General features: G+C 36.7%; 1 non-coding gene and 1 pseudogene across 1 annotated transcript; both read right to left on the bottom strand.

Moving 5' to 3' along the window:
- Nucleotides 1-4516: 4516 nt before the first annotated feature.
- LOC148545648 (uncharacterized) lies at nucleotides 4517-8478 on the bottom strand (annotated as a pseudogene).
- Nucleotides 8479-12727: 4249 nt separating this feature from the next.
- On the bottom strand, nucleotides 12728-12835 carry LOC148545647 (small nucleolar RNA R71). Its single transcript, XR_015901232.1, has one exon. It is a non-coding gene; the product is annotated as a small nucleolar RNA R71 (small nucleolar RNA).
- Nucleotides 12836-26982: the final 14147 nt, after the last annotated feature.

Below are 26982 nucleotides of genomic sequence, written 5' to 3'. Positions count from 1 at the left end.
TGATACATTAATACTCATGATTTTCCTCATTCATAATCTCAATATGATATCCATTTCGGCGAATATCTTTAAAACTCAACAAGTTTCTTCGGGACTTGGTAGACAATAGTGCATTATTTATTATGAATTTTGTTCCTCCAGGAAACAAAATTATAGCTCTTCCGGAGCCCTCTATCACATTGCCTGAACCAATAATAGTATTAACATATTCTTCTTTTGGCACAAGATGGGTAAAATATATATCACTTTTGAGAATGGTGTGCGAACTTGCACTATCCGCAAGGCATACATCTTCATTATATATCCTTGCCATTTTCTTCAAAGACAAATAATAATAATAAAATGAGTAGTATGTACAATTAAATTGAATTCTTGATCGGAATCATTTTTCCAAGAAACATTGTACATAAAAATAATGTCATATACTAAAATTTTATTTTAAAACATGACACTTTTAATGATTTCAAAATTCATAAACATTAATATTTCATTATTTATATACATCATATTTGAAACTTAAATACATAGAAAATAAAATTTAACAATAAGTTCTTTACATTATTTATTTACATGAACACTTAACAATCTCACACATTAAACTATTCCATCATTGATCAAATGACCAATATTTCCTTCGGGATCCTCAAAGAAATCAGATACATCATAATGAGTGGTGAAATTTTCAGCATCATTTGAAACGAAATTTGATTCTTTTCCCTTGTCATCCTTTTTTAAAGATGCCTGGTAAAGATCGACTAGGTGCCTTGGGGTACGATAGGTACGTGACCAATGGCCCTTTCCACCACAATGGAAACACTTATCCTCTGTTGATTTATTCTGTCCGATATTTCTTTCTTTATCCCACTTCTGGTGAGATCCTCTCTTTTAAATATAATTCCTTTTCCTTCCATAATTTTTCTTGTTATTAAAACCTTGCCATTTACCTCTTCTGGGGTAATTTGCCGCATTTACTTCAGGAAATCGGGCGGCGCCAGCTGGGCACGCTTCATGATTTTTCAATAGTAACTCATTGTTGTGTTTAGCAACAAGAAGGCAAGAAATTAACTCAGAATATTTTTTAAACCCTTTTTCTCGATACTGCTGCTACAGGAGCACATTCGAGGCATGGAAGGTTGAGAAAGTTTTCTCCAACATACCATGATTGTAACACCCTAACTACCAAAGCTCACACTTCCGGCTGCGCGACTCTGATAGTTCGGACATTACGACGACTTTTATATTATTTAATACTAAAATATGAGTCTGTTTAAAACTTTAAAACGCAATACCGATCCAAAAATACTTTTATCCGATATCATACATCCATAAATACCATACAACTTACAAAACTCATAAAGAGTACATCCATATATATATACATAAATATATATAAATGATATTACAAACATAATACAATAAAATTCCTATCCCTCTTACAGATTATATCAAGATAAAGGCGAGGGTGCAGTAAACCATAACTAAAACAATACAGAGCATCACAACAAAAATTAAATAAGCTCTTCGTAACTTCTGCGCCCATATCCTGAAAGGGGAAAAATGTAGGGGGGTGAGAACATCATCCTCGAAAGGGTTCTCAGTAGAGGGTTTTTGAGAATTACTGTAATAGGATACTTGAAGATAACCGCACCAGTGATTCATAACCGTCTTATGCCTCCTTTCAAAAACAACGGTTTACAATGAAAGTAAAGTCGGAAATCTTTTCGGAAAGAAGAACGGTTCAATTCTCAAAAACTCGAAAGCCTTTCAAAACAGTTTATCTATGCGGAACCAAAATAGCCTTTCATAATTTTATTCCAAACCAGAAACACAAAAGTGAAATCAACCATCGGTTCACCTCATTCCAACCACGGCCCTAGGCCCAAACAATCCAACCAACAACCAATCACCACAATCCAACAGAGTCCCATATGCAAACACAGATAGAAAGTTCAAGTACAAACAAACAGTTATTTCAAGTAGAACAGTTAGCAATTAATCACATAGGCAAACCAAGTATAATATGCACACCCAACCAATGTCACACAAGTGCATATGATGCATGCCTGTCCTTAGTGGCTGATGATATCATATGTCGGTTACCAAGCCAACCCGACGTGTCCGGTAGCTAACCCGGACACAGTCTCTCTGTTGCGCTTTATTATCATTAGAGGGTATCTGCGCCCTGTCGCCATTAGAGGGTATCTGCGCCCTGTCGCCATTAGAGGGTATCTGCGCCCTGTCGCCATTAGAGGGTATCGGTGCCCTGTCACCCTTACAACCAGAGAGAAAACACAAGCATACTCGCATACAACATTCATCTCAGCCATCCGGCTTAAATTCACAATTCATTCGATTGCATACATGCATTTGTACTTAACCATGGATCACCATCCATCTCAGCCATCCGGCTCACGGTTCAATCCAGAACCAGCCAATTTATCAATAAATACAACCCTTCGGCTTAAGTTCATAATTCATAATCAGCCATACGGCTCACAACTCATTCGGCAATCAGCCATAGTTCAATAGCATACACGGCCATTCCGGCTCACAACAAAACAACACTTCCACCATTCAACATTATCAAATTCATAAAACCGGCATTTAAGCCATAAATCACTTTTCTCAAGCCATTTCACTTTGAAATCAAATTTCAACTCTTTTTAGCCTTGGCTTTAAAGATCTCATTTCTCAAATCATCTCAGGCTCATAAGCCAAATTTACTCAAAGTGAGTTCCCTTTTTAAAACAAAGCCACTCTCGGCATTCTCTTTGCAAAACTTCCAAAACCATGGAAAGTTAAAGATTCATTTTGGGAACATTCAAAATCACCCATCCCACAATGGGATTTTATAACAAAGTTTCTCGACAGAGTCCCAAGTCTTTAGGGGAGAATAGCATAACTCATTTCGCCGAATTCATTTAAGATCATTAAAACCTTGGCTTTCCGATTTGAGTAATAAAATAGGATCTAAGCCAAACCGAGTCACGTAATCATTTACTTCTTTCAAAGCCGTTTCCTTTACTTAGGCAAAACCAGCTTCAACCCCCATGATAAATTCTAAAGCGTTTCAACTGTTCAAAATTGTTTTAGTCTTGCAAAAGTTCAGAGTTCAAAGAGTACTTAAAACCTTTCTCAAAACATTTCAAAATAAAACTTGTCAATAGACATTCAGGTTCTTTCAAAGTCATTGAAACTTCTTTAATTGAAACCCCCAAGTCAAATTCAAAGGCATAAACCCTTTTCGCATTCAAACAGCTTTAAAACACAAGTTTCATCTAAATAACTTTCTCTTGAAAGAGATACAATGCCTTTCTTAAGAAGCAAGACTAAATCACAATTTCCTCTTTACTAACTCATTTCGAAAGCATGAATCATCCTTTTCTTGATAATTCAAATAAAATAGCAGAAGTCTTTAACTCATCATTTTCCAGACAACATTTCAATAAAGACTCGGATTTTATAGAAATTCCGGCAGCACCTCCCCTAAAACTTGGACTTTTGCCACCCGGTTCGGGTCCCAACTAAACCGTTTTCTCATTCCTTTTCAACAGCTCAAAACCAGAAATCAATTCAAAAGCAAGCTAAATCCGACAGGCCTCAATGGCATACCTCAAGGAAACCATTTCAAAAATCAACTCAATATCAACCGATTTAACTCATTTATAAAGCTTTAAAGAATCGGTTCCGCAATAAATCATTTATCAAAACCAGAGCAATTAAAGCAACCCCGGCTGGATTTCAAGAGCATTCTATCTTTCACATCATCAAATAATTGACTCAATTCAAACCAATCCTCAACGGATTAAACTCATTTCAAATATTTAAAGAATCAACTTCAAACATTACATTTCACAAGCCACACAACAATTCAGCCAAGCCAACATCCATAATCGTTCAAGTCAATCAAATAATACATAAGGCAGATACAATCACTAATTACACCATATCTCACATCAGTATCCATATGTAATAATTCCAATAATAAACTGTAGTTTTCGGAAAGCGCCCCTACCTCAAAACACAAATTCCATAACTCAAACGCGTCACCGAGTCCTTTCCGCATCGACCCGAAATCAACAATCAAAATCCCGGCTACCAAAACCTCAGCTCCAAACCATTTTCTCAGCAACCACAACGACTCTAATCACAATATATAATAACCGAGATTAACTCTCATAACAACAAATGCTACAACTCCTCAACGTATAATAGAGCAGTAACTGGAGGGCTTTCAGATCGAAACGCTTACCGAACCGAAGGAACGGCTGAACCGAAACAACGGTGGTCTCCGAACCGGTTCGGCGGCAGCCCCAGGAGCCATCCTAGGCGGCAACGGTGATCAGACTCCGGCGACTGAAATCAATATGCAGTGATTGTAGTGTTTCCGAAAACTCAGGAGAAACAAAACCCAATACTTAAAACCTTACCGGCAGGATTCTCCGGTGACGGCAGAAACAGCCAGAGGCTTCGGCGGCGGTCCCAGAAGTCACGGAACCACTCCCGGCGGCCGGAGTCACAGAGATGCAGCTCCTTTCTCCGGCAGCGACACCTGCGGTGGCATGAATCCCTTTTTGCCGGCGGCGGTTAGGGCTTGCCATCATCAACAGCAGCGAGCTCAGATGGTGGCAGCGGTGTGAGGCGGCGGTGCACGGAACTCCTCCAGCGGCAACGAGGGTCGAGCTTCTTCTCAATCTGTGGCTCGCAGCTCGCGGTTCCCCTCTCAACGGCGTTCTTCTTCCGTTCGCGCCTCCAACGGCACCGGCAAAAGCCGCTTCTGTGCAACGGCAAGGAAGCTCGCGACAGTGACAGGCGGCGTCAGATCCCAGCACTGGCGGCGGCACGGCGTGAACCCTCCTCGCGAGGCCTTCCCGTCAGTCTCTTCCCCTCTGATTGCAGCTCCGTTCTGGATCTCTCTTCCCTCGGTGTGCAGCAGCAACGGCACAGCGTGGAGCACAATGGCACAGTGCGACGGCGGTGGTGAAGCCCGACGCGCTGGTGCGGTTCTCCTCCCTCCCCTTGTCTTCTCCTCCTTCGGCCAACCGTGCTTTGTGGGGGTGTGTGTGTTGCGTTTCTTCATTCCTTCATCTTGCAGCTGCTGCTGGGTAGTTTTGGTTTGAGGAAAAGGGAAAGCAAAATTGCGTTGCTGCTGCTAGGTTGGGTGAGGAGGAAACCAGGTCGGGTACGGGTTATTGGGTTAGGGTTTCATTTTCAAAAATTAGGGTTAGGGGCATTTTAGTAATTTCACTTAAAAATAGAGATAATATAATAATTAGAAATAAATTCTAATCCAATAATAATAATATATAAAATACTATTTGTTCATCAACTCTACAATTATTTTCAATAAAATGCCCAAATCAAATAATAAGAAATAATATACTTAATTTCTTCATTTTCCAAAATAGCAGTATTAATATTTAAAATATTACTTATCCAATCCAAATCATATAAAATACTTATTATTTTATAACTATCAACTTTATAATTCAAATATAGAAAATAATCCAATAATTATAAAATTGGATAATAATCATAGCTTATCTCAAATCCAATAAATCAAAACTTGCCTTAATTATCTTTAATAAAATAATTTCTAAAATTAAGGCTATAAATAACCATATGATTTTGAGACTTGATCATAATAAGACTTTTCAAAAGTTCTGGGTCTTACAATGATCGGTTATCTTTTCCCTACATAATTTCATTCGTGAGGTGATTCGAAACATTACAGAATTATATTCATTTATGGATTTAAAATCTTGTAGATGCAAGTGCGTACATTCATATCGGGCTTGAGGAAGTATTACCGTTTTTTTATGATTGTACCTTTCTTCAAGGTCTTTCCAAAGATCTGCAGGATCTTTTAATGTGAGATATTCATTTTTCAATCCTTCGTCAAGATGACGACGAAGAAAAATCATGGCGTTGGCTTTATCCTTCTGGGATGCATTATTTTTAGTCTTAATGGTATCTCCAAGATCCATTGAATCAAGATGAATTTCAGCATCTAGTATCCATGATAAATAATTGTTTCCAGATATATCAAGAGCATTGAATTCAAGATGAGAGAGTTTCGACATAATGAAAATTTGTTACCTGAGTCTTCCTAAAAATTTGATCAGAGTCTCCTGCTGATAACGTGTTGTAGAATAAATAAATAAAGAAGACTATAGTATTAATATTCACTATAATTACTATCTCAATATAATAAGAATGATTAATATATTTACTAATATTATTATTGTAACTTAAGACTACAGAGAAAGAACTTATATTATAATGTAAGGAGAGAGAGAGAAATATTTTTGCTTTATTGCTTGTGTGTAACATCAACGAAGGTTAACCTCCTATTTATAAGCATATAGAAAGAATATTTTTCATCTTCATTAATTTCATTCTCTCTTGAGAATGTAAGTCTCATATAGGAAATGGACATCCACGCTCCATTCCTATCACAACAAGAAAATCTTACTTTTATTCTTCCGCACACGATTATGTTATATTCATGCAACCATGAAATATATACTTGCATATTTATCTTCATTATTAACTTCTTAAGGGAAAATAATTCAACTACAAAATGATTATCAAAATATTTTTTATATAATTAATAAAGGTTGTTTCATTGTATCAAAAAAATAATTTTAATTTTATACTAAAGAGATTAAATTACTCTTATAGTTAATTTTAAAATACTAACCTACCTTTTAAATTTAAGGTTGTTTAATTGTATTTACAATTATAAATTTGAATATTTAGAAAACTGAAATATCCGTATAGTTAAAATTTAATAGAACAAAACAAACCATTTAAGGTCAATTTTAAATATATAAAATATTTTTAAAAAGACTAAAATACTTATGCTGTTTATTTTAAAAGACTAAACAGTTTTGCAGTTATTTTTAAAGACTGAAATACTTTTATTGTTAAATTTTAAAAGACTAAAATATTAATTTAAAAAGACTGGAATGCTCTTTTAAGATTAACAAAAATTATTTCGTTGTATAAGAAATTAATAATTTGAATTTAATATTATAATGACTAGAATATCTTTTTCTTAGTTAATTTTAAAATATTAAAGTATCTTTTTAGAATTATTTTAAAAAATAACTAAAATACCCTTATAAAATTAATTACATTCATTTGATTGCACTAAAAATATAGAAATTTTAATTTCATATTAAAAAGAATAAAATAATCATATAGTAAATTTTTGAAAGATTAAACTAAATATTCCGTTTGAATTAAGGTTGTTTAATTGTATTAAAAATTAAAATTTAAATATTTAAAATAACTAAAATATTCCTATAGGTCATTTTTAAAAGAACAAAACAATATTTTTGAGTTAATTTTAAAAACTAAAATATCTTTATAAGATTAACTGATAGTGTCTAATTATATTAAAAAGTAAAATGAGTTTGATTCTTAAAAAGGCTAAAATATCTTTTTAGTTCATTTTAAAATGATTCAGTACCCTTTTAGGATTTATTTTAAAAAGACTACAACCTACCTTCTTAAAATTAAAGTTTTTAATTGTATATAAAATAGATAATTTTATTTTATTTTAAAAACGCTGAAATACTTTTAAAAATTAAAGTTTTTTTAATAGTAATAGAAATTAAAATTTTGAAACTAAAATACCCTTTTAGGTATTTTAAAATTATCAAAATATCCTTTTATACTAAATTTTGGAAAAAAATATGCTTTTAGAGTTAAGGTTGAAATTATATATATATATATATATATATATATATATATATATATATAAGATTTTTTAAATGCAAAAAAATACTATATGGATACTGTTTTTGTACGAGATAATTGGATATAGCTCGTTTTTCCAGCCGTCGACTCCGAGCTTTTTAATCTTAACTCCGAACTTGTGGCTTGAATGTCCGAGCTTTTTTGTCCAGGGAATATATCTTGGGGTGGAGAGAACAAAGGGGGAGTGTACCTGCAAAAGGTACTCTAATGCTTAAGTAGTTCAATATATATTCGTATGAGTATACTCAGATAATGCAGCTTACCTTTTATATATGTGAGGAGGTATTAGCAGTTACGCTTTGGCAATTATTTTTTATTGAAGAGTAGTAATACTGTATCAGGACGTTATGATATTTGTTTTGATATGCGAATCTGAGTTATAACGTCAGGATGAATTATAGCGCTTTGAGTCGAGTTATAACATTGGAAACCGATTTATAGCCTTTAAATTGGGTTATAACAGCTATATCATATCATAGCCCCCAACCTTGGCCTGGTGACGTTTTAATAAAGCAGGTTGAGCTTTTGATGAGTTATAAATCGGTGAGTGTGATGGTTATGGAGCCCCCAGTTCAACATACTTTATCAAAGTTGAATTTAAAAGAAACAATAAATTGCTGGAAGAATAAGTATTTAAGCAGAGAAAGAAGAAATTAATATTATTAAAATAATGATTTTAACCTTTTCATTTTCCAATGTCATGCAGATCATTGATCTAATGTGGTTTAATGGCTTTGATTGTTGGAGGTGGAACTCAACCGTTCTCCTTAACTTGCATGTAGTGTTGTTTGGAATCCAAACTCACTTTCCTTCTTTCGAATGTGTTGGGTAAAGCAGTGATAAATCATGAGTAAAAGGGGTAAGCTTTTCCTTCTCTGTAATTGATGAGCGGATAATTTATACGCTTTTTGGCATTGTTTTTAGTATGTTTTTAGTAGAATATAGTTACTTTTAGGGATGTTTTCATTAGTTTTTATGTTAAATTCACATTTCTGGACTTTACTATGAGTTTGTGTGTTTTTCTGTGATTTCAGGTATTTTCTGGCTGAAATTGAGGGACTTGAGCAAAAATCAGATTCAGAGGTTGAAGAAGGACTGCTGATGCTGTTGGATTCTGACCTCCCTGCACTCAAAGTGGATTCTTTGGAGCTACGGACCTCAAAATGGCGCACTTCTAATTGCGTTGGAAAGTAGACATCCAGAGCTTTTCAGCAATATATAATAGTCCATACTTTGGCCGAGTTTAGATGACATAAAAGGGCGTTGAACACCAGTTCTACGCTGCTGTCTGGAGTTAAACGCCAGAAACACGTCACAAGCCAGAGTTGAACGCCAGAAATACGTTACAAACTGGCGTTCAACTCCAAGATTGACCTCTACACGTGTAACATTCAAGCTCAGCCCAAGCACACACCAAGTGGGCCCTGGAAGTGGATTTATGCATCAATTACTTACTTCTGTAAACCCTAGTAACTAGTTTATTATAAATAGGACTTTTTACTATTGTATTAGAAATCTTTGATCAGTTTTATGCTATCTTAGACTTTCATGGGGGCTGGCCATTCGGCCATGCCTGGACCATTATCACTTATGTATTTTCATACGGTAGAGTTTCTGTACTCCATAGATTAAGGTGTGGAGCTCTGCTGTTCCTCAAAGATTAATGCAAAGTACTACTGTTTTTCTATTCAATTCAACATATTCCGCTTCTAAGATATTCATTCGAACTTCAGCCTGAATGTGATGAACGTGACAATCATCATCATTCCCTATGAACGCGTGCCTGATAACCACTTCCGTTCTACCTTAGATTGAATGAGTATCTCTTGGATCTCTTAATCAGAATCTTCGTGGTATAAGCTAGATTGATGGCGGCATTCATGAGAGTCCGGAAAGTCTAAACCTTGTCTGTGGTATTCCGAGTAGGACTCTGGGATTGAATGACTGTGACGAACTTCAAACTCGCGAGTGCTGGGCGTAGTGACAGACGCAAAAGGAGGGTGAATCCTATTCCAGTATGATCGAGAACCTCAGATGATTAGCCGTACTGTGACAGAGCATTTGGACCATTTTCACAAGAGGATGGGATGCAGCCATTGACAAAGGTGACGCCTCCAGACGATTAGCCATGCAGTGACAGCGCATCGGACCATTTTCCAGAGAGGATAAAAAGTAGCCATTGACAACGGTGATGTCCTTACATAAAGCCAGCCATGGAAAGGAGTAAGACTGATTGGATGAAGACAGTAGGAAAGCAGAGGTTCAGAGGAACGAAAGTATCTCTATACACTTATTTGAAATTCTCACCAATGATATACATAAGTGTTTCTATCCTTATTTTCTATCTATTTATTATTTATTTTCGAAAACTCCATAACCTTTTGATATCTGCCTGACTGAGATTTACAAGGTGACCATAGCTTGCTTCATACCAACAATCTCCGTGGGATCGACCCTTACTCACATAAGGTTTATTACTTGGACGACCCAGTGCACTTGCTGGTTAGTTGTATCGAAGTTGTGAATGAAAAACGATTTATTAAGACGTGTGTACAGAGTTTCTGGCGCCGTTGCCTGAGATCACAATTTCGTGCACCAAGTTTTTGGCGCCATTGCCGGGGATTGTTCGAGTTTGGACAACTGACGGTTCATCTTGTTGCTCAGATTAGGTAATTTTCTTTTTGTTTTATTTTCAAAAATTTTTCAAAAACCTTTCAAAAATTTCTCATCTCTTTTCGAAAAATAAATAAATAAATAAATCTTTTCAAAAATATATTTTTCTTCAGAATTTTTAAGAATGAATTCTAGAGTTTCATGAAGCATGTTGAAGCCTGGCTGGCTGTAAAGCCATGTCTAATTATTTTGGATAGGGGCTTCCAACCATCAACATAGAGGCAGGTTAATTGGTATGTCAGCTGTGGCATGTCTGAGTTACATACTAAAGCTTGGCTGGCTATCAAGCCATGCCTAACCCTCAGATTGGAGCTTTAGAATAAGAGTGCAAGATTCCTGGAATTCATATTAAAAATTTTGGAATCCTTCTTTTTCTTTTTCACAAATAATTTTCAAAAAAATCCAAAAAAAATAAAAAATCATAAAAATCAAAAAAATATTTCATGATTATTGTTTGAGTCTTGAGTCAAGTTGAAAGTTTGGTGTCAATTGCATATTCATCTTGCATTTTTCGAGAAATTCATGCATTCATAGTGTTCTTCATGATCTTCAATTTGTTCTTGATAAGTCTTCTTGTTTGATCTTGATGTTTTCATGTTTTGTGTCTTTTCTTGTTTTTCATATGCATTCTTGCATTCATAGTGTCTATACATGAAAAATTTTTAAGTTTGGTGTCTTGCATGTTTTTTTTGCATTAAAAATTTTTCAAAAATAAGTTCTTGATGTTCATCTTGACATTCAAAGTGTTCTTGGTGTTTATCTTGGCATTCATAGCATTCTTGCATGCATTCATTGTTTTGATCTAAAAATTTTCATGCATTGCATCATTTTCATGTTTTTCTCTCTCATCATAAAAATTCAAAAAAAATAAAAAAAAATATCTTCCCCTTTTTCTCTCTTAAAATTTCAAAAATTAGATTTGACTTTTTCAAAAATTTTTAAAATCTAGTTGTTTTTATGAGTCAAATCAAATTTTCAATTTAAAAATCTTATCTTTTTCAAAATCCTTTTCAAAAATCAAACCTTTTTCATTTTTCTTATCTATTTTCGAAAATAACATCATCAATTAATGTTTTGATTCAAAAAATTTCAAGTTTGTTACTTGCTTGTTAAGAAAGATTCAAACTTTGAGTTCTAGAATCATATCTTGTGATTTCTTGTGAATCAAGTCATTAATTGTGATTTTAAAAATCAAATCTTTTTCAAAACTAATTTCAATCATATCTTTTCAAAAATATCTCTTTATCTTATCTTTTTCAAAATTTGATTTTAAAATATCTTTTCTAACTTCTTATCTTCTTATCTTTTCAAAATTGATTTTCAAATTTGTTTCAACTAACTAACTAACTTTTTGTTTGTTTCTTATCTTTTTCAAAACTACCTAACTAACTCCCTCTCTCTCTAATTTTCGAAAATATCTTCCCTCTTTTACAAAATTTCTTTTTAATTAACTAATTATTTTAATTTTTGATTTTAATTCTCGAAAATTACTAACTTTTTTTCAAAAACTATTTTCGAAAATCACTAACTCTTTTTCAAAAATAATTTTCGAAAATTCTCCTTCTCTCTTATCTCCTTCTATTTTATTTATTCATCTACTAACATCTCTTCCTCACTCCCCAAAAATCTGAACCCTCTCTCTCTCTGAGTTCAGATTTTCTCTTCTTCTTTTCTTCTACTCACACAGGGACCTCTATACTGTGGTAAAAAGGACCCCTATTATTATTATTTTTCTGTCCCTCTTTTTCATATGAGCAGGAGCAAGGACAAGAACATTCTTGTTGAAGCAGATCCAGAACCTGAAAGGACTCTGAAGAGGAAACTAAGAGAAGCTAAATTACAACAATCCAGCAAGCACCTTTCAGAAATTTTCGAACAAGAAGAGGAGATGGCAGCCAAAAATAATAATAATAATGCAAGGAGGATGCTTGGTGACTTTACTGCACCTAATTCCAATTTACATGGAAGAAGCATCTCCATCCCTACTATTGGAGCAAAAAATTTTGAGCTGAAACCTCAGCTAGTTTCTCTGATGCAGCAGAACTGCAAGTTTCATGGACTTCCATCTGAAGATCCCTTTCAGTTCTTAACTGAATTCTTGCAGATCTGTGATACTGTTAAGACTAATGGAGTAGATCCTGAAGTCTACAGGCTCATGTTTTTCCCTTTTGCTGTAAGAGACAGAGCTAGAGTATGGTTGGACTCTCAACCTAAGGATAGCCTGAACTCTTGGGATAAGCTGGTCAAGGCTTTCTTAGCCAAGTTATTTCCTCCTCAAAAGCTGAGTAAGCTTAGAGTGGATGTTCAAACCTTCAGACAGAAAGAAGGTGAATTCCTCTATGAAGCTTGGGAGAGATACAAAGAACTGACCAAAACGTGTCTTTCTGACATGCTTTCAGAATGGACTATCTTGGATATATTCTATGATGGTCTATCTGAATTGGCTAAAATGTCATTGGATACTTCTGCAGGTGGATCCATTCACCTAAAGAAAATGCCTGCAGAAGCTCAAGAACTCATTGACATGGTTGCTAATAACCAGTTCATGTACACTTCTGAGAGGAATCTTGTGAGTAATGGGACGCCTATGAAGAAGGGAGTTCTTAAAATTGATACTCTAAATGCCATATTGGCTCAGAATAAAATATTGACTCAGCAAGTCAATATGATTTCTCAGAGTCTGAATGAAATGCAAGCTGCATCCAACAGTACTCAAGAGGCGCCTTCTGAAGAAGAGGCCTATGATCCTGAGAACCCTGCAATAGCAGAGGTAAATTATATGGGTGAACCTTATGGAAACACCTATAATCCATCATGGAGAAATCATCCAAATTTCTCATAGAAGGATCAATAAAAGCCTCAACAAGGCTTTAATAATGGTGGAAGAAATAGGTTTAACAATAGTAAACCTTTTCCATCATCTACCCAGTAACAGACAGAGAATTCTGAGCAGAATCCATCTAGCTTAGCAAATTTAGTCTCTGATCTATCTAAGGCCACTGTGAGTTTCATGAATGAAACAAGATCATCCATTAGAAATTTGGAAGCAAAAGTGGGCCAGCTGAGTAAAAGGATCACTAAAATCCTTCCTAGTACTCTCCCAAGCAATACAGTAGAAAATCCAAAAGGAGAGTGCAAGGCTATTGACATAACCACCATGGCCGAACCTGTAAGGGAGGTTGAGGATGTGAATCCCAGTGAGGAAGACCTCCTGGGATGTCCAGTGATCAATAAGGAGTTTCCCTCTAAGGAACCAAAGGAATCTGAGACTCATCTAGAGACCATAGAGATTCCATTAAACCTCCTTATGCCCTTCATGAGCTCTGATGAGTATTCCTCTTCTGAAGAGAATGAGGATGTTAATGAAGAGTAAGTTACCAAGTATCTTGGTGCAATCATGAAGCTGAATGCCAAATTATTTGGTATTGAGACTTGGGAAGATGAACCTCCCTTGTTCACCAATGAACTAAGTGATCTGGATCAACTGACATTGCCTCAGAAGAAACAGGATCCTGGGAAGTTCGTAATACCTTGTACCATAGGCAACATGATCTTTGAAAAGGCTCTGTGTGACCTTGGTTCAGGGATAAACCTCATGCCCCTCTCTGAAATAGAGAAACTGGGAATCTTTGGGGTGCAAGCTGCTAAAATCTCATTAGAGATGGCAGACAATTCAAGAAAACAGGCTTATGGACAAGTAGAGGACGTGTTAGTAAAGGTTGAAGGCCTTTACATCCCTGCTGATTTCTTAATCCTTGATACTGGGAAGGATGAGGATGAATCCATCATCCTTGGAAGACCTTTCCTAGCCACAGCAAGATCTGTGATTGATGTTGACAGAGGTGAATTAGTCCTTCAATTGAATGAGGACTCCCTTGTGTTTGCAACTCAAGGTTACCCTTCTGTAAACATGAAAAAGAGGCACAGTAAGCTTCTCTCAAAACAGAGTCAACCAGAGCCCCCACAGTCAAACTCTAAGTTTGGTGTTGGGAGGCCACAACCAAACTCTAAGTTTGGTATTGAACTCCCATATCCAAACTCTAAGTTTGGTGTTGGGAAGTCTCAACAATGCTCTGAACATCTGTGAGGCTCCATGAGAGCCCACTGTCAAGCTATTGACATTAAAGAAGCGCTTGTTGGGAGGCAACCCAATTTTTATTTATCTAATTTTATTTTTCTTGTTCTTTCATGTTTTATTAGGTTCATGATCATGTGGAGTCACAAAATAAATATAAAAATTGAAAACAGAATCAAAAACAGTAGAAGAAAAATCACACCCTGGAGGAAGACCTTACTGGCGTTTAAACGCTAGTAAGAAGCATCTGGCTGGCGTTCAACGCCAGAACAGAGCATGGTTCTGGCGCTGAACGCCCAAAATGGGCAGCATCTGGGCGTTTGAACGCAAGAATTGCACCCTGGAGAAGAGCTGGCGCTGAAGGCCCAGAACAAGCATGGTTCTGGCGTTCAACGCCAGAAATGGGCAACAAATGGGCGTTCAACGCCCAGAACAAGCACCAATCTGGCGCTGAATGCCCAGAGTTGTGTGCAAGGGCATTTTGCATGCCTAATTTGGTGCAAGGTTGTAAATCCTTGAACACCTCAGGATCTGTGGACCCCACAGGATCAACTCAGGATCTGTGGACCCCACAGGATCCCCACCTACCTCCACTCACTCTCTCCATTCATGGCCATCCCTTCTGTTTTCCATTTACGACTCACATCCATACACCCACCTACCTTCAAAATTCAACATCTCTTTCCCACCCAATCCCACCCATATGGCCGAATACACACATCCCTCCATCTCCTCCATATCTTCTTCTTCTTCTTCTTCTTCTATTCTTTCTTCTTTTGCTCGAGGGCGAGCAACATTCTAAGTTTGGTGTGGTAAAAGCATAGCTTTTTTGTTTTTCCATAACCATTAATGGCACCTAAGGCCAGAAAAACCTCAAGAAAGAGGAAAGGGAAGACAATTGCTTCCACCTCTGAGCCATGGGAGATGGAAAGATTTATCTCACAAGCCCATCACTAAGAAAAGAATGGAGCAAACAAGAGAGCACATTCATGGATCTCAACAGGCACATGAAGAAGCTCATCATCAAGAAACCCCTGAGATACCTCAAAGGATGCATTTTCCTCCACAAAACTATTGGGAGCAAATCAACACCTCCCTAGGAGAATTAAGTTCCAACATGGGACAATTAAGGGTGCAACATCAAGAGCACTCCATCATCCTTCATGAAATAAGAGAAGATCAAAAAGCAATGAGGGAGGAGCAACAAAGACAAGGAAGAGACATAGAAGAGCTCAAGGACATCATTGGTTCCTCAAGAAGGAAACGCCACCATCACTAAGGTGGACTCATTCCTTGTTCTTACATTCTCTATTTTTCGTTTTCTCTATGTTAAGTGCTTATCCATGTTTGTGTCTTCATTACATGATCATTAGTATTTAGTAACTTTGTCTTAAAGTTATGAATGTCCTATGAATCCATCACCTCTCTTAAATGAAAACTATTTTAATTCAAAAGAACAAGAAGTACATGAGTTTCGAATTTATCCTTGAACTTAGTTTAATTATATTGATGTGGTGACAATGCTTCTTGTTTTCTGAATGAATGCTTGAACAGTGCATATGTCTTTTGAAGTTGTTGTTTAAGAATGTTAAATATGTTGGCTCTTGAAAGAATGATGATAAGGAGACATGTTATTTGACAATCTGAAAAATCATAAAAATGATTCTTGAAGCAAGAAAAAGCAGCAAAGAACAAAGCTTGCAGAAAAAAAATAGCAAAAAAATAGAAAAAAAAAGAGAGAAAAAGCAAGTAGAAAAAGCCAAAAGCTCTTAAAACCAAGAGGCAAGAGCAAAAAGCCAATAACCCTTAAAACCAAAAGGCAAGGGTAAATAAAAAGGATCCCAAGGCTTTGAGCATCAGTGGATAGGAGGGCCTAAAGGAATGAAATCCTGGCCTAAGCGGCTAAACCAAGCTGTCCCTAACCATGTGCTTGTGGCGTGAAGGTGTCAAGTGAAAACTTGAGACTGAGCGGTTAAAGTCAAGGTCCAAAGCAAAAGAAGAGTGTGCTTAAGAACCCTGGACACCTCTAATTGGGGACTTTAGCAAAGCTGAGTCACAATCTGAAAAGGTTCACCCAATTATGTGTCTGTGGCATTTATGTATCCGGTGGTAATACTGGAAAACAAAGTGTTTAGGGCCACGACCAAGACTCATAAAATAGCTGTGTTCAAGAATCATCATACTGAACTAGGAGAATCAATAACACTATCTGAACTCTGAGTTCCTATAGATGCCAATCATTCTGAACTTCAATGGATAAAGTGAGATGCCAAAACTATTCAAGAGGCAAAAAGCTACAAGTCCCGCTCATTTAATTAGAGCTATGTTTCATTGATAGTTTGGAATTTATAGTATATTCTCTTCTTTTTATTCTATTTGATTTTCAGTTGCTTGGAGACAAGCAACAATTTAAGTTTGGTGTTGTGATGAGCGGAAAATTTATACGCTTTTTGGCATTGTTTTTAGTATGTTTTTAGTAGAATCTAGTTACTTTTAGGGATGTTTTCATTAGTTTTTATGTTAAATTCACATTTCTGGACTTTACTATGAGTTTGTGTGTTTTTCTGTGATTTCAGGTATTTTCTGGCTGAAATTGAGGGACTTGAGCAAAAATCAGATTCAGAGGTTGAAGAAGGACTGCTGATGCTGTTGGATTTTGACCTCCCTGCATTCAAAGTGGATTTTCTGGAGCTACAGAACTCAAAATGGCGCGCTTCCAATTGCGTTGGAAAGTAGACATGCAGGGATTTCCAGCAATATATAATAGTCCATACTTTGGCCGAGTTTTAACGACGTAAAAGGGTGTTGAACGCAAGTTCTACGCTGCTGTCTGGAGTTAAACGCCAGAAACACGTCACAAGCCAGAGTTGATCGCCAGAAATACGTTACAAACTGGTGTTCAACTCTAAGATTGACCTTTACACGTGTAACATTCAAGCTCAGCCCAAGCACATACTAATTGGGCCCCGAAAGTGGATTTATGCATCAATTACTTACTTCTGTAAACCCTAGTAACTAGTTTATTATAAATAGGACTTTTTACTATTGTATTAGAAATCTTTGATCAGTTTTATGCTATCTTAGACTTTCATGGGGGCTGGCCATTCGGCCATGCCTGGACCATTATCACTTATGTATTTTCATACGGTAGAGTTTCTGCACTCCATAGATTAAGGTGTGGAGCTCTGCTGTTCCTCAAAGATTAATGCAAAGTACTACTGTTTTTCTATTCAATTCAACTTATTCCGCTTCTAAGATATTCATTCGCACTTCAACCTGAATGTGATGAACGTGACAATCATCATCATTCCCTATGAACGCGTGCCTGACAACCACTTCCGTTCTACCTTAGATTGAATGAGTATCTCTTGGATCTCTTAATCAGAATCTTCGTGGTATAAGCTAGATTGATGGCGGCATTCATGAGAGTCCGAAAAGTCTAAACCTTGTCTGTGGTATTCCGAGTAGGACTCTGGGATTGAATGACTGTGATGAACTTCAAACTCGCGAGTGCTGGGCATAGTGACAGACGCAAAAGGAGGGTGAATCCTATTCCAGTATGATCGAGAACCTCAGATGATTAGCCGTGCTGTGACAGAGCATTTGGACCATTTTCACAAGAGGATAGGATGCAGCCATTGACAAGGGTGACGCCTCCAGACGATTAGTCATGCAGTGACAGCGCATCGGACCATTTTCCAGAGAGGATAAAAAGTAGCCATTGACAACGGTGATGTCCTTACATAAAGCCAGCGATGGAAAGGAGTAAGACTGATTGGATGAAGACAGTAGGAAAGCAGAGGTTCAGAGGAACGAAAGCATCTCTATACACTTATCTGAAATTCTCACCAATGATATACATAAGTGTTTCTATCCTTATTTTCTATCTATTTATTATTTATTTTCGAAAACTCCATAACCTTTTGATATCCGCCTGACTGAGATTTACAAGGTGACCATAGCTTGCTTCATACCAACAATCTTTGTGGGATCGACCCTTACTCACGTAAGGTTTATTACTTGGACGACCCAGTGCACTTGTTGGTTAGTTGTATCGAAGTTGTGAATGAAAAATGATTTATTAAGACGTGCGTACAGAGTTTCTGGCGCCGTTGCCTGAGATCACAATTTCGTGCACCAGTAATCTACTTCCTCTATTTTTTGTCTCGTACTTTCTTACTTCTGGTAGAGATTGTGATAGGTAATGAAAAGGCAAAAAGGGCACAGAAGCTAGTAGAAGATGGTACGTACGAGTGGGTCAATGAGGATGTTAAGGTACGGGGGTCACTATTTGTTGATAAAGAAAGCGTTAGTGAGATAGATGTTGGTAAGATTGTTAGGTTAGGTTCTAGAGTTCATATCGAGTTGCTGTCGTGTTCTAGGTCTGAGCGAGTGTTTCATAGGAGAAATTACTTTGAGTTTTTCTACATGCATAGTTGTGTGTTGGAAGAATTGCGAGTTAAACTTCCTTTCACTGGGTTTGAATGTGATGTATTGAATCAGTTAAACTGTGCTCCATCACAACTTCACCTAAATGGTTGGGCATTTTTGTGATGTTTCGAGATTTTGATGGATTATCTGTGCAAAAAACCTTCCTTAGAGTTATTCTTTTCTATGTTTCAGACAAAAGGGGTTTGGAAAGGGGGTGGGTAAATCTGAATAGTACACCGAGGTTTTCAGTTTTTAGGTTATATAAGTCATCTTTCAAAGATTTCAAGGAGATGTTTGTGAAGGTCAAATCTGCTGAGGATTGATTTCCGTTTTATTTGGATGAAAACTTGGGCGAGAAGTTTCCTTTGTTCTAGTGCTCCGAGCCTCAGCATATTTTAGGTCCGGAGAGAATTTCTGCCAAGAATGAATTTATAATTGAATATTTGGTTGAGGTTGTTGATAGAAAAGATTTGATATATGTATTTGATTTGTTGCCTTGTGAAGATGATATGCAATCCATAATGGATTATCTGGGTAAGAACTTTGTGAAGCAAGTAACTAAAATTTCTATATTTCTGTATTTATTGACATTTGTTTGTTGATTTTATAGGTGGTAAATATCCTGGAGTGTCTACGAGGAGCGTAAAGTCTCGGTTTAAGAATAAGAATTTGGAGAGGGAGGGTTCATCATCGAACCGTGATAAAGGAGGTGTGGGGGAAGAAGTTAATCAACCTCAGCCTCGTCGGAAGAAGATTATTTTTAAGAAAAGGAAATCCAACCATATAGATCTTGACCTGCTTGAGGATATGACTGAGAAGGGTAGGGATATACCTTTGGAAGAACTTAGTGCGTTTGTTGACAACCAGAAGAAACTTCATGGATTTGCTGAGGATATTGATGGATCCTTAATATGGAGTAAGGAATTTCCTTTTATGGTGATTTCAAACGAGATATGTCAGAGCTCGGCTGATGTGGCCGTGGCTAATGAAGCTGGGGACATAGCTATTGTTCAGTATATGCAGGTATGACTTATATTGTGTTTTGTATATGGATAGGGAGTTTTAATGAAAGTAATGAATGTTTGTGGTTTTTTTAGGTGGTTAGTTTACGTTTGGCCAGTCTAAGCCGGAGTCAAGAAATTAAACATAAAAGGAGTGTTAGGGCAAGCTGAAGAACCGAGCAAGTTGAGGAAAGAACTTGCTTTGAAGAAAACTGTAATCTCATATTTGGAGAGTAAGTTGCTGAAGAAAGAGGAAGAAGTGAAGCTGATGGGAGAGAAGTATGAGAAAGAAGCTGAGTTGTTAAAGAAAAAAGAGGAAGACTTGGTGAATATGAAGGATCAAGTATTTAGTGTTACTATTAAGTTGAAAGATTTTGAGAAGAACAAGCAAACAGAAATACTGGATGCTTTTGTGGAGGAATTTGAGCGTGTTGCCACTCAAGCCAAAATTTTGGCCCCGAATCAAGATTTCTTTCTGATGGAGCCAGCAAAGATTGTACGTGACGGAGCTTTAGTTGATGATGAAGAAGGTTCTAAGGATGGAGATGATATTCTAGGTTAATGATTGTAGTGTTTGTGATTTGATCTTTTGTTTTTTTGAATTTTGTTTTTCACCGGTTTTAGTGGTGTTCAAAAATATTGATGTTGGCCAAGTATAATGGCTTTGTGACTATTTATGATATACATTATATTTTGTAATTTGATAAATATTTTGCTTTTGTGATCTGAATGTTGTTGATTGATTGAATAGAAAATGTGGGTCAGGATTTTGTTTCTCCTGGTACAGTATGTTGTTAGAAATTTTATTGACAGCTATTAGTTATGATAGTTTGATTTTAGTTCAAAAAATGTTAACATTAATGGATAGGATTGTAATGCGTGTCCGAGCATTGGTCTGATAGTAATTGTATGATACAAGTCAATTGGATGGTTATATCTCGGTGAGATATAAGTCGGAATATAGAAGAAAACATAAAATCAATAGATAACATTCATGTGATAATAGACGAGTATATAATATTTGTTCGACCTTTGCTTACAAAGGTGCAGGTAGGCTTGCCTCGTTAAAATCCCTCCAAGCAAAACCCTTTTTTGAGAAAAATCATGTGAGTAGGAAAAGGAGTACAAGCCTGTCCGTAACTTTAACTATAATAACATTTTAAAGAGGATATATTCCAAGTGTTAGGTAAATGGATACCATCTAAAGATTGCAAATGGGATGCACCATTTCTTAAGACTTCAATAATTCGGAAGGGACCTTCCCAATTTGCAGCTAGCTTTCCATGGCTTGGAGGTCTTCTTGCTTGTTCAGTCTTTCTAAGTACCAGGTCATTGACTTTAAAAGATCGGTAGTTGAATTTTTTATCATGTCACCGAGCTATGAGTTGTTGCATAGCCCAGTGACGTAGAGCTGTGATGCTTCAGATTTCTTCTATGGTATCTAGCTTAAATTGCTGATCTTGATCTTGTAACCGAGCATCTGTGAATTAAGTTCAAAGAGAGGATTGAGAAACCTCCAAAGGTATCATGGCTTCAGAGCCATACACTAATCTGAAAGGTGTTTTCTTTATTGTTGAATGTGTGGTGGTGTTGTATCCCCATATGATTTCTGGTATTAGTTCGGCCCAGAGTCCTTTGGCATTATCGAGTTTTTTCCTTAAGGCATGTAAGCTGATCTTGTTTGCTGCTTCTGCTAAGCCGTTTGTCTGTGGGTATTCCACTGAAGAAAAGTATTGTGCTATTTTTAAGTTTTGCAGAAAAGAAGTAAATTTTTTATCGACAAACTGGCGACCATTGTCAGTGATAATGTGGCGAGGTATACCGAATCTACAAATAATATGCTTCTAAACAAAGGATATCATTTGTTAAGAGGTGATTTTTGTCAAGGGTTGAGCCTTAATCCATTTTAAAAAATAATCAATGGCAACTATTAAAAATTTTACCTATCCCAGTGCTAATGAGAAATGATCGAGTATATCAAGCCCCCATTGATTAAAAGGCCAACTTACTTCCGAGTAATGTAACTCCTCGGCTGGGATGTGTATGATCAGGGAGTGCTTTTGACAATTAGAGCAAGCTTTGACTTTGTCAATGCAATCTTGATTTAAACTCGGCCAGAAAAATCCGGCACGAATTATTTTAGAGGATAGGCTTCGGGCTCCAACGTGTGTGTGTGTGTGTGCGTGTGTGTGTATATATATATATATATACACACACACACACATATATAAGGTTATTGAAAATAGTAAAGAAAGATGCTTGACGTCGGAATTGCCGAATATTATCAACACTATGAGGAATGTTCCCATTCCTGAGGTATTCTATATAAGGCTTCTGCCAATCGTCTTCCTGATTGACACTTAAAATCTTGGTTAAATTAATACTTGGTTTAAGCAAAGTAGATTGATGAAGTGTAGAAGTATGTGATTGTGTGCTTGTGAGTTTTGATAAGATATCAGCTCGGTGATTTTCTTCTCGAGGTATGTGGTGAATTTCAAATTTTAAAAAATTAGATATGAGAGACTTAACAATAGCTAAGTATTTTGCCAATAAAGGGTCTTTTACTTGGAATAGATCATTTATCTATTGTACGATTTGTAGAGCGTCACAATATACCTTTAGTTCTGAGATTTGTAGGTCCATTGCTAACCTTAGACCGGAAATCAGAGCTTCATACTCTGTCTAGTTGTTGCTTGCTTTGAAGAAAAAATGTAAAGAATGTTCAAGTACAAATCCGTTACAATCTTCAAGGAGGACTCCGACACCACATCCTTGAGGATTAGATGCTCCGTCCACATAAAGCGTCCATTTCATTGAATGTTCACCTGATGTTGGAACTGTAAACTCGGCCACGAAATCTGCTAAATACTGTGACTTGGTCAGTCCTCGGGTTTGGTATCTGATGTCGAACTCAAAAAGTTCAATCGACCATTTAATATGTCAGCCAGCTAGTTCCGGTTTTTGGAGGACTTGCCAAAGTGGTTGGTCAGTTCTCACATTAATGACATGGCTTTGGAAATATGGTCAGAGACGTCTGGCCAAGAATATCAGAGTAAGTGCGAGCTTTTCTATTTTTGGATAGCAAAATTTGGCATTCTGTAATGATTTGCTTATGAAATAAATTGGTTGCTGTGCTTTTTCGCTTTCTGTAACAATAACAGAGCTTACAACCCAGTCAATAACCGATAGGTAAAGATAAAGCTCTTCCCCCTGAACAGATTTTTATAAAATTGGGGGGGGGGGGGGCGGGTGTGAAAGAACATTCTTTAGATCTGAAAAGGCTTTTTCACATTCGTCAGTCCATGTAAAATTGTTTTTCTTTTTTAACTTTTGGAAAAAACAAGATTTAGATGCTTAGCATGGCAAAAATCTAGATAGGGCAACAAGTCTCTCTGTTAACCGTTGGACTTCCTTTATTGTCTTTGGGCCTGTCATGTCTAGCACAGCTCTGTATTTTTCGAGATTGGCTTCTATTCCTCGGTTTGTAAGTAGGAACCTTAAAAATTTGCCTCCTTGTACCCCGAAGACACATTTTTTGGGGTTGAGTCGCATGTTGTAGCGTCTAATTTGAGAAAAGATTTTCATAAGGTCATCTATGTGATCTTTGCCGAGCTTTGTTTTTGCAACCATATCATCGATAGAAACCTCCATGTTTCTACCAATTTAATTAGCGAATACCTTGTCCATAAGACGCTGATATGTTGCTCCTGTGTTTTTAAGTCCAAAAGGCATAACCTTATAGCAATAGTTACCATAGTCAGCAATAAAAGCAGTTTTATTTTGATCAGAAGGATGCATTAAAATCTAGTTGTAGCCAAAATCTGCGTCCATGAAGCTTAATGTTTTATAACCTAAAGCATTATCAACTAAAGAATCAATAGATGGTAAGGGATAAGCATCTTTTGGGCATGCTTTGTTGAAATCGGTGAAATCAATGCACATGCATCATTTACCGTTGTATTTTTTTACCATTACCACATTGGCCAGCCATGTTGTAAACCTTTTTTCCTGTATAAAACCGGCATTGATGAGCTTTTTGGTTTCTTCTAAGGATACTTACTTTTTCTCAAGGCCGAGGTTGCCTTTTTTTCTGAGGTATAGGTCAGGCAGATGAGTTGAGTGCCAAATTGTGAGAAATGATCGATGGATCAATCCCGAGCATATCAGTAGGAGTCCATGCGAAAAGATTAGCATGTTGTTGTAGGAATTGTTGAATTGAACCCTTTCCTCCGGGCTAAGAGTCGTGCCTACATAAGTAAATTTGTTAGGATCATTATTGAAATATACTTTTTGTAGCTCTTCCATTGGTGTTGGTCACTCAAGGAACTCGGCTCTCGGGTCGAGGTCTGCAAGGAAACTTAACACAGAGATGAATTGTTGAGACAATAGCGCTGAACTTATTTAAAAAAGATCAGTTGAGTATTAAATTATAAGGAGTAAAGTAATCAACAACTAAATATTACACGTTCAAAGTTTTAGATAAAGGATGCTCACCCCAGTGTGGTTTGTATCCACACAGATCCCAATACCGGACACGTTCACCTGTGAAACTGACCAGGTCTCTAGTGAAAGGTTGGAGTATGTTATTGCTCATTTTTTTTCTAGAATGTTGAATAGAATAGAACATATGCACTGCTTCTATGGTCTAATAACACTTTGCAAACCAAAAGGTCTCCTTGCTGGATGGAAATCACAACTGGTCATCCAGATTTGTTGTGTTTGTATTGAAATCAGATTCTCGGAATGTCATTTGTGGAAAATGTAAAGTTGTTTGGGTTTCATTTAAATTTCCTTCTACCGATAGCATAGCTCAATATGTACGCTTTCGTGCCGAGCTGGTTGCTCATCCACCTGCGAAACCACTAGAAATACAGTTAATAACTCCTCGTGGTTGGTCAGGATGATTATGAGTCATCTTCTTTTTATCTCGAGGGTATTGCCCTGTAGAGGTGTGGTCGGCAGAGGATGTGGCGCGCTTTTGTATATGCCCGCTGATGTATTTGTCTAAGTGACATTGTCGAGCTAATCGCTCTAACAGATCTTTAGCTATCACACACTCATCAGTAGTGTGCCCATGCTTCTGGTGAAAGGTGAAATATTTGGATTTATCCACATTATTCGTTTCCTGATAATTGCTGGCCTTCCAGGGAGGTTTGATGAGCTTTGAATTTAGGATCTCTTTGATCATGTCATCACTTTTTGTGTTAAACTGCGTATATGAGTCATAACGCGTTGTTAATTTGAAGGCCTTTTTACTGTCTCGAGCTTTATCATCGTCTTTGTTAGCATGAGTTTTTTTTTTACTTCCGAGCTTAGCAGAGCTCTTCAATTTCCATCTGGCCTTTAGCTTTCACGAAACTCAGTGAGGGTTTTCAACTTGGCGACCGTGATTGCTTCTTGAAATTTTCCTGGTTGAAGTCCACTCTAAATGGCAAGCAGGTGTACTTCTGGGTGAAGATCTGGTATAGTGATGGCCACTTTCATAAAACGGGTGATATAGTCCTTCAAGCTTTCATTCTGACATTGTTTGATTGTATTGAGGTAATCCAAATCATGCAGGTAAATGGAAGAAGCAACAAAGTGATCTTCAAAATGTTTCGTGAGTTCTTGAAAATGAGAAATTGAATCTGCAGGCAAAGAAAAAAACCAATCAAGTGCAGGACCGTCTAAAAAAGTAGAAAAACAACAACATAAAATAGGGTCAGAAGCACCGTTTACTATCATTATAGATCGGAACTCCTTGATATTCTTTCTGGGGTCGCTTAACCCATCGTAAGAGGTTAAGGTCGTTGGTAGCGTGAACTTCCTGGGCATTTGGAAGTTCATGATTTCGGTAGTAAATGGCTTAACAGCATTGTCATGTTCATTGTCTTCATCAGCTCGTCGGCCTTCTTCATGCGGCTGAGTTTTAGAGACATATGTTGGATCAGAGTTCAGCTCTTCATCATCTACTCATTCATCATTATTGTTATTGTGCTCAATCCAAGCATTGGTTAGCTCAACTATTTCGTTTGCCATTCGTTGATTCTCTTCTGCCATGCGCTGATTAGCCTGCTGTAACTTCGTTACTATCCGAAGAAGTTCAGATGGCGTGGGAGGAGGTAAGTCAGCCATGATTGTAGGAGAGAGTTTCAGGACCTGTAGGAAAAAGGGGTTTTTTATTTTGAGTCCCCACGGTGGATGCCAATTGTTTTTGTGCGAGATAATTGGATATAGCTCGTCTCCCAGCAGCCGACTCTGAGCTATTTAATCTTAACTCCGAGCTTGTGGCTTGAATGTCTGAGATTTTTCGTCCAGCGAATATATCTTGGGGCGGAGAGAACAAAGGGGAGTGTACCTATAAAAGGTACTCCGATACTTAAGTTAGTTCAATGTATATTTGTATGAGTATACTCAGATAATGCAGCTTACCTTTTATACATGTGAGGAGGTATTAGCAGTTACGCTTTGGCAATTATTTTTCATTGAAGAGTAGTAATACCATATCAGGACGCTATGATATTGGTTTTGATATGTGAATCCGAGTTATAACGTCAGGATGAGTTATAACGCTTTGAGCCGAGTTATAACATTGGAAATTGATTTATAGCTTTTAAATTAGGTTATAACAACCATATCAGATACCAATTATGAATTATGAATTAAGTGCATTATTAGTCTTTTATGCTAATAAGGAATTACATAATTCCCTAGAATTAAAATATTTATATGCAACAATATACTATCCCATACAAACTCAATTATAAGATACATGCACAAAACTACAACAAAATATTAGAAAAAAAGTTTATTAATTACCATTTTAGTAGTTGCTATCAAGCCATTCAATGAATATGAAAAACATATACTTAATGCCAAGGCTTACATGAGTCTCACCTCGGAGTGGCCCTGTTCCTCCCTGTCTTGTCTAATGAAGTCGTCTTAAATCTCTACTCCACTCTTTTTAATAGTGGGTTGACAGGCCAGCAGATTAAGTCTACTTATTTTTTCTTTTTCTTTTTTTTTTTAAAAATTACTAAATTATTAAATATTAAA

Source organism: Arachis ipaensis, chromosome B9 (genome assembly GCF_059453495.1).
Source record: "Arachis ipaensis isolate K30076 ecotype BB chromosome B9, ASM5945349v1, whole genome shotgun sequence".
NCBI lineage: Eukaryota > Viridiplantae > Streptophyta > Magnoliopsida > Fabales > Fabaceae > Arachis > Arachis ipaensis.
This window is presented reverse-complemented; position numbering and strand designations above follow the sequence as displayed.